At 35.9% G+C, this 8,926-nt stretch overlaps 1 long non-coding RNA gene across 1 annotated transcript; it reads right to left on the minus strand.

Annotated features, from left to right (window-relative positions):
* Nucleotides 1–5,585: 5,585 nt before the first annotated feature.
* LOC127503728 (uncharacterized) lies at nt 5,586–8,926 on the minus strand. Its single transcript, XR_007927173.1, has 5 exons — nt 8,643–8,926; nt 8,501–8,545; nt 8,087–8,302; nt 6,259–6,320; nt 5,586–6,184 (listed from the first exon to the last, which is right to left on the minus strand). It is a non-coding gene; the product is annotated as an uncharacterized LOC127503728 (long non-coding RNA).

The raw sequence follows: 8,926 nt of genomic DNA on the forward strand, positions 1-8,926 counted from the left end.
ATGATGAGGAAACCGATCTAACCACACACCTTGCTCATTTTCTTCTTCTTCCTCCTCCTGTTCCTCTCAGATTGTTCATATCATCATTCAGTTCTCCTGTGCTCTCTTCTGAACGGACTCATATTCTGTACAGTTGGTTTGATCACATCATTAGAAACAAGAGTGAACAATGTTGAGCTGTTGTGTGTAAATGATGACAACTGTGTTGAAGTTGTGCTTAACTTTTGCAGCTTGTGTTTACTGTTCTGCAACACAAGTGTGTTTTAGTGAGAGAGAATGTGTTTAGAGGTTTGCAAAAAGAGTGCATGAGATTGAGCGTACAGGAAGTTGTTCAAGGAAGTGTGTCTGTCTGTGTGTCACTTTCATCTTTTTTCAGGTATGTGTATTTCCTGTTGAGAGTGCGGTTGGAAGGTTGTTGTAGCTTCACTTGTTATTGAAGATGAGTCATTAATGCTACAGTCAATGCTGGAGTTTTTGTACTTTTGATGCTTGTGATTCTTATTTTGAGGATTTTTTTTTTTTCATTGAATTTCGTAAAGCATCAGAAAGTTGTGTTTGAGAGCGGTTCACTTGTGAATGGAGTGTTTTGTGAGGGAACTTTTTCAAATTCATACTGAGGTCATCTTGTGGTTTAAAAATTAGTTCAGGTCATTATATGGTTATCCGGTGTCACAGAGGTTTAACCCTAAAGTTCCAGACTAAACCACATGTTTGATCAGTTTAACTGAAAACATATCTTAAAATATGTCAGTGTCATTGATTTAGTCTCAAGATTCACACCAGTAATGTTTTTTTTTCTAAGGTACATTTATAAAAGCTGCTTAACCCACGGTTTGATTTCTGTTTAAAGGTCAAATTGACCCTAATTGGATTCGATACAATTCCCCAAAAATCACACTGTGAAAAAAAACATACAAGCAGCACTGTAAAAAATTGTCCTGTGAATTTACAGGTAATTACTGGCAAAAAAGCTGCCAATACTTTACTGTTAATTTTACAGTTCTTTACCGTAATCTACATTGCAGTATGTTGCTGTAAAAATACCATGCACTCAATTAAAACTCGTCAAGTAATTTCATTTGCAGAAATCGACTGCCTTAAATTGTCTGACTGCCATTTAAATTCACAAACTTATATTTATAACTACATAAGCATATTATTCACTTGAACTTATTTCATTTGAATCCACTAAAAAAAGAAATAACCAAATTCATTAAAACTGGAAACATCAAGTCAGCTTAAATCTCTTGCAGATAACTGCTAGCTAATAACAGCACATGTGCAATTACAATTAGCTGAGAGATTGTCACTGCATCAGCAACTACACGGTTACTGCCTTTAGATAAAGCAACATGCAGTGTTTCTGGATCATCACTGACTGTGTAACATATGGGAACGGGACGACAGAGTTAGAGATCCACGTGCCGGCTTTATTAATAAGAGCGTAGTCGTACAGACAGTAGGTCAAACACCAGCAAACAGAAACAAGAAGGCAAGGCAAGAGAGTAATCCAAAATCCAGGCAATGGTCAAGGGAGGCAGCAAACGATCATAAACAAGGAATCGGCCCAGGGTCAAAAACACAGGCAAGGCTAGGCAAGACAACAGACAGAATGCAAACAAAGGGCTAAACAATACTCAGCAATGAGTGTCTGTTTGAGTGCAGCTTATAAAGGGTCACTGATGGGAAACAGGTGTGAGTGCATGATTGGTTCCTAGGTGGGGGATTGTGGGAAATGGAGTCCATATGAAGACAATGAAACACAGACCCAGGGCACATGTAACAGACGGAAGCACAGGCTCTACTCTTCTGCACAATGGTGACACACAAAACCAAAGACTATTGTTTTGAATGGGAGAAAGTGTAACGCTCAATATGGCGGAATAAGTCCCGCCTTCAAAATAAGTGCCAATCGCCGACCTGTTAAGTCATCGCGTCACTGCAGCGGCCGTTAGAAGCTCCGGTTTCTATAGAAACAGTCAGACGCGCACCTCCGAAACGAGGCACAAGAAATGTGCATTTAGGTCTGCACATGCGCATTAGCTTGATCCAGCTTAAATACTGTTTTTTTGTCATGATTTGAGCGTTTGGAAAAAAAATTATGAGACAGTTGTTGTCAGATTTCATTGGTGATTTCAAATATGAAATTTAATCGAAAGCTTGGCAAACAGCTTTGGAGAATTTGATGTTTCCCCATTCAAAGAGATAGGAGCTGCATGATGCCCAGGATGTCCGAGAGGCGTTTCAAAGATGGCCGCCGAGAGAAATGACTTGTCTTAAAGGGACTTTGACAAAACTCAGACAACAGAAACTCTTTAAATCCCAACAAAACATTAAACACCAACATCTAGTGCAAAAACACATAAAAACACATTTCAATTCAATATTTACTCTGATCAATTATTGAGTTGTATTAACTTTACCTAATACTTTAGTCAAATTAACTTAAAAACGTATAAATTTGACTGTTACGGTTTACAGTACATTGCTGTTTTTTCATGATTTTACAGAAAACTATTGGCAACTGAGTTGCCAGTAAATTATTGTTTTTCTACAGTTTGTTGCTGTAAAATTAATTGACAGTTTATTACTGTAGAAAAGTGTTTCGCTGTGCATGTTTATTCATCTTACACCTTCAACCCTTTAAACGCCACAACAAAACCCCCAGTGTTTAATGAACACTTGTATGTGTCCACACTACTGAGTGTTAGAGTAACACTGAAGCAGTGTTAAAGTTAATGAGATAATTCAGTGATTTATTAAGTGATGATTGAGAATTAGTGACAAACACCTGCTGTTAACAAGCAGAATCACTGAAAGAAAAGAAACAAGAACAGAAAAAAGACAATCAGAAACACAAGAACTACAACTGACTTCCAGCCACAGCCTTAGATGAAATCCACTGAAGATAAAAGAAGACATTAAATCACTCAATATCTAGGGTTAAACAACAAAAATAATATTAGCAACTTCACTTATTACTAACCAGATTGACTTTATTTCTGTCAGACGTCTACAGAAGTTCTTATTGAGAACTAGCAGATGTTGTTTTATTGTTTCGTTTGACGTTACCATGATAGAGGTCAGTGCTCGCTTTAGTTGTGCTCTTGATACTTGACTTGTAATATTAATTTCTCTTTGGTTGTTGTAAATGTGTTTTTTTTTTTTTTTTTAAGACACGTTATGACGTGAAGAAGCTAAGAGAAAATATAATAGTGTGTTGTTGATTATGACGTGATCATTATGTAACACTTAATTCACTGAACTTCCAGTATCTAATCCATTATCAATAATGTTTCTTATTTTTTTTTTATAAATTTACTTTTATATTACATTGTGATGCTACAGCAAAGGAAGAAGCAGTGCTGAGCAAACAGTTAAGAATTTTTTAACTCATCATTTACAAAAAATGTTTAATCTATGGCATCACTTGAATTCACAAAGACATCAAGAATCATCATATGAATCTCAACAACGGTGACAATCAACAAAAACGATGAACATATCAACTCTGAACATCATAAAACACACTACTAAAAGTCAACACAAAAACAACAGCAAAAATAAAGGCAAACAGTAAAAATTAAAGAAAATAACCAGGCAATTCAGCTGCATTGTTTATTCATGCCGCAATGCATGCTGGGAGTCATGGATGATTTTAGTACGATGCTGGTACCCAGCATGCATTGCAGCATGAAGCTTTTGATTGTCACCATTGTTGTGATTCATACGCCAATTCTTGATGTCTGTGTGACTCAAAATGTTTTGAGCACAAACTGTATTCAAATATCCTTCATATTTTCTGGTTGTAACAGCACTGATGGATCTTATGTGTAGAGCAACAGGAATACCATATGAAAAGTATAAAACATCACCTGCATAATAACAGATTTGACTCTGATGAGATCAATATCAGGCCATAAAATGATGATTGCAAGCACCAATAATTGGTAAACATTATCTGATCGTATTTTCTTTTTTGCCATAACAAATATGTCACGAAAACACATTTTCAGCAGCCAAAGAAAAACTACTGTTAAATAATCAAGGGTCAAGAGTACAACTAAAGCAAACACTGACCTCCATCATGGTAACATCAAACGAAACAATAAAACAACATCGAAACCTCTGTTAATTTTCAATAAGAACTTCTGTAGATGTCTGACAGAAATAAAGTCAGTCTGGTTAGTAATAAGTGAAGGTGTTATCTTCAGTTGATTTAATCTTTTTCTGTTCTTGTTGTTTCTCTTTCCTTCATTGATTCTGCTTCTTAACAGCAGGTGTTCATCGGTGTCTGAATTCACACACCCGTTTTCATTCACTCTGTCATTAGTGAACTAACGTAGGGAATAGTGAATGAGGATATAGGGTGTGATTTGGAACACAGCCTCAGAGTGTCGAATTTGAATGCTGTTAATTCACAGTATATTCCTGTAGGCTACTTTCTCGAAAACATCACATATTACCCAGAATGCATTGTTTTCTACGGTATATTACTGTTTTAATGGAAAACAACATGTTACTGTGGAAATTTGGCCTTTTTACAGCAATTTTTTACAGTGTAAGATATTATTGTTATAAATGTATAATGGTAAGCAGTCTTAAAAATAGTGGTTAAAAACATTTTTATAAATCATAAGTTCACATATGTATTCTTTGTAATGTGTTAAAAGTATTAATATTAAGAGTTAGGCTAATTATTTGTATCAGCTTTTCTTTTTATTATTATTATTATTGTTATATTTTTTACTTTATGCCTAATTTTTTGTGTGTTTATTGTTTTATTGTTGTTAAAAAAGCCTAACCAGGGACTGGGGCTGCAAATTAGCCTTTGGTTAGAAGCCTGTATGTGGAGCATCAGCTGCTTGAAATTGTAGCAATGTTATACTTTAAGTAGCTTTAATAAACGTGTTTTAGAAAAGAAAAAAAAACCAATACTGGTGTGAATCTTGAGACAAAACAATGACACTGACATATTTTAATATATGCTTTCAGTTAAACAGATCAAACATGTGATTTAGTCTGAGACTAGATTTAAGTCTGGTCTGTGAAACTGAAGATAAATGTCTGTTTCTATCTTTGACCACCAGATGGAGCAGCTAGATTTCACTGCAAACTCAAAAGCCTCTTAGTTCAGATTAGAGACAGTGATGATGATGATGATGATCCAGTTATAGCAACTTTTAATCACTAGATGTCAGCTGTAATACAGGCATTTTAAGTATTTTATTTCTCATTTCTCTCCTGTGTAGAAGAAACTAATCACACCAGTTTCCAGGAGCCGCAGAGCAAAAAGAGTTCATCATCTCAGTAAGAGAATATTAACATCTGAACTCGATGAACACACATTTGAGTTTGATGTGTGAAGTTCAAATCTGCATATTTAATTTCAAATAAGCATATTCATATTCAAGTTAAATACCATTCCATACTAAAGGCCATACTATGTACTTCACTAATCTACTTATTTCATTACAATAACACTATAGTAAATTCTAAATTACCAGCACATGTATTAATCAAGATTGCTTTTTATTCTATAGACGGTTCTATTTGTGTCAAATAAGGTTACACAGCCACGTCTGTGAGCTAAATTAAGTGTTTATTGAGCAAAGCAAAAAAACATGAGCATTTAGACATTTAAGAATACATTTGTGACTGAGAACACTTTCAGGTATAAACACACAGTGTAATGTAGTAAATACACTTACATGACCTTCACAAAGAGTTCAACAGAATCAAATAATACAGACATGAATCCCTGCTGATCATGTGCTTCATGCAGCTCAAAAACAGAGATCATGAACGAGACACTCGACACCCGATGGATAAAAATAGCTCATAAACTGAAGTATAGTAATGACACATTTAAAGATGTCAGAATAAAGTGCCTGAAGTCACAGAACTGGTAAAACTCTAGACAGTTTGTGCAACTGCTGCCATGATCTACCAGCTTAAAGAGAATGAAAATGTGATCTCAGTGTTTCTTCTTTAACATCGTCTGCCTGAGTACACTGAATTAAATCAGTTTAACACAGTACAGTACAGTGATAGTCATGAACACTTAAAAACAGAGTGTTTTCAGAGGAAAATATCAGTGTTTTGTGTTCCAGTCTCATTCTGAATCATTGACTGAAAGTGATGAAGAACATTCTGCCGGTTAGAAGAGAAAAACTGCTGCTTTCTGAAGAGAAAAATACAATATTAGAAATCAAAACACGTGCAGATTTATTCTATGATCATGAGTGAATCTCTCACCTCATCTCTGAATTTCTCTTCACCAGAGCGACGCTGTGCAGGTCCATCTGGATCAACAGAGACTGAAATCAAACAAGCTTCGAGTGAGTCGCAGGATTTCGTTTTCATTCAATTATATGCATTCAATTTAACTAAAAGCCCAAGGTAAGAACAGTCATTTATTATACAAACCCGATTCCAAAAAAGTTGGGACACTGTACAAATTGTGAATAAAAAAGGAATGCAATAATTTACAAATCTTATAAACTTATATTTTATTCACAATAGAATTTAGATAACATATCAAATGTTGAAAGTGAGACATTTTGAAATGTCATGCCAAATATTGGCTCATTTTGGATTTCATGAGAGCTACACATTCCAAAAAAGTTGGGACAGGTAGCAATAAGAGGCCGGAAAAGTTAAATGTACATATAAGGAACAGCTGGAGGACCAATTTGCAACTTATTAGGTCAATTGGCAACATGATTGGGTATAAAAAGAGCCTCTCAGAGTGGCGGTGTCTCTCAGAAGTCAAGATGGGCAGAGGATCACCAATTCCCCCAATGCTGCTGCGAAAAAAAGTGGAGCAATATCAGAAAGGAGTTTCTCAGAGAAAAATTGCAAAGAGTTTGAAGTTATCATCATCTACAGTGCATAATATCATCCAAAGATTCAGAGAATCTGGAACAATCTCTGTGCGTAAGGGTCAAGGCCGGAAAACCATACTGGATGCCCGTGATCTTCGGGCCCTTAGACGGCACTGCATCACATACAGGAATGCTACTGTAATGGAAATCACAACATGGGCTCAGGAATACTTCCAGAAAACATTGTCGGTGAACACAATCCACCGTGCCATTCGCCGTTGCCGGCTAAAACTCTATAGGTCAAAAAAGAAGCCATATCTAAACATGATCCAGAAGCGCAGGCGTTTTCTCTGGGCCAAGGCTCATTTAAAATGGACTGTGGACAAAGTGGAAAACTGTTCTGTGGTCAGACGAATCAAAATTTGAAGTTCTTTTTGGAAAACTGGGACGCCATGTCATCCGGACTAAAGAGGACAAGGACAACCCAAGTTGTTATCAGCGCTCAGTTCAGAAGCCTGCATCTCTGATGGTATGGTGCGTGTGGCATGGGCAGCTTACACATCTGGAAAGGCACCATCAATGCTGAAAGGTATATCCAAGTTCTAGAACAACATATGCTCCCATCCAGACGTCGTCTCTTTCAGGGAAGACCTTGCATTTTCCAACATGACAATGCCAGACCACATACTGCATCAATTACAACATCATGGCTGCGTAGAAGAAGGATCCGGGTACTGAAATGGCCAGCCTGCAGTCCAGATCTTTCACCCATAGAAAACATTTGGCGCATCATAAAGAGGAAGATGCGACAAAGAAGACCTAAGACAGTTGAGCAACTAGAAGCCTGTATTAGACAAGAATGGGACAACATTCCTATTCCTAAACTTGAGCAACTTGTCTCCTCAGTCCCCAGACGTTTGCAGACTGTTATAAAAAGAAGAGGGGATGCCACACAGTGGTAAACATGGCCTTGTCCCAACTTTTTTGAGATGTGTTGATGCCATGAAATTTAAAATCAACTTAATTTTCCCTTAAAATGATACATTTTCTCAGTTTAAACATTTGCTATGTTGTATTCTGAATAAAATATTGAAATTTGAAAGTTCCACATCATTGCATTCCTTTTTTATTCACAATTTGTACAGTGTCCCAACTTTTTTGGAATCGGGTTTGTATATCTGCACTGCACAAATCTTATAAACATCCACATCATATCCAGATATTGTGTTCAATGTCAAATTCCTCCCAAACTTTCTTACACTTTGGTCGATATTTGTTGAGGCTGTTTTTATGCTGCAGATTTCGATGTTTTCTGAATCCACAGACATTTTCTTTTCCTCTATTCATTGTTTTTTTCTTCTGCACAGGTTTGGCTTCATCTGTCTTCTTTTCTTTTTCTTCAGCTACGTTTAGTTTTCTTGTCATATTACTGGCATAAAGTCTTATTTTTCTTATGTTGAGGTTTCAGAGAACATCTGCAAAACACAAAATATATATTATGTAAGAGAAATATATAACATTCTTCACTGTTTACAGGTCAGATATAATTAATCAAAGGTTCACAAATGAGTGATTATTGATTATTAACTCCTAAAAAGAGTTGTTTTTTCTTGCTGAAAAACACACAATGATCTTTGAAACATATTCAAATAAAAACCAAAAAAGCGACATACTAATTCATTCTCAAGTGAATGCTTTCAGCTCGAATTCTGCAGTGTCTGTAATTTAAAGAGTTGATTTAAATCAGACTTATGCATTATCGTAATCTGAATGCGATCTAGAAATGCAAAACAAATGACAGGATAAAACACTCACCCAGATCCAGATCTGGAAATATTTATTCCTATTTTAACTCCTACATCAGATTTGCTTTGTTTCATTTACATCCTCGGAGAAGACGGCTACTAAAACATCAGATTTTATAATAATCAGAGCAGAGAACAGCAGAATCCATCAGGAAATATATCAAACAGCTTTTGTGACGCATGAAGGAATGCAGAATGTGCCTGAACTGGTTTAGCCTCTTTTTTCCCTTTAAAATCAATCTTGTCTTTGTTAATATTTTACAATAACCGATGATGCAGTTGATTTCATTACAG

Source organism: Ctenopharyngodon idella, chromosome 21 (assembly GCF_019924925.1).
Source record: "Ctenopharyngodon idella isolate HZGC_01 chromosome 21, HZGC01, whole genome shotgun sequence".
Taxonomy (NCBI): domain Eukaryota; kingdom Metazoa; phylum Chordata; class Actinopteri; order Cypriniformes; family Xenocyprididae; genus Ctenopharyngodon; species Ctenopharyngodon idella.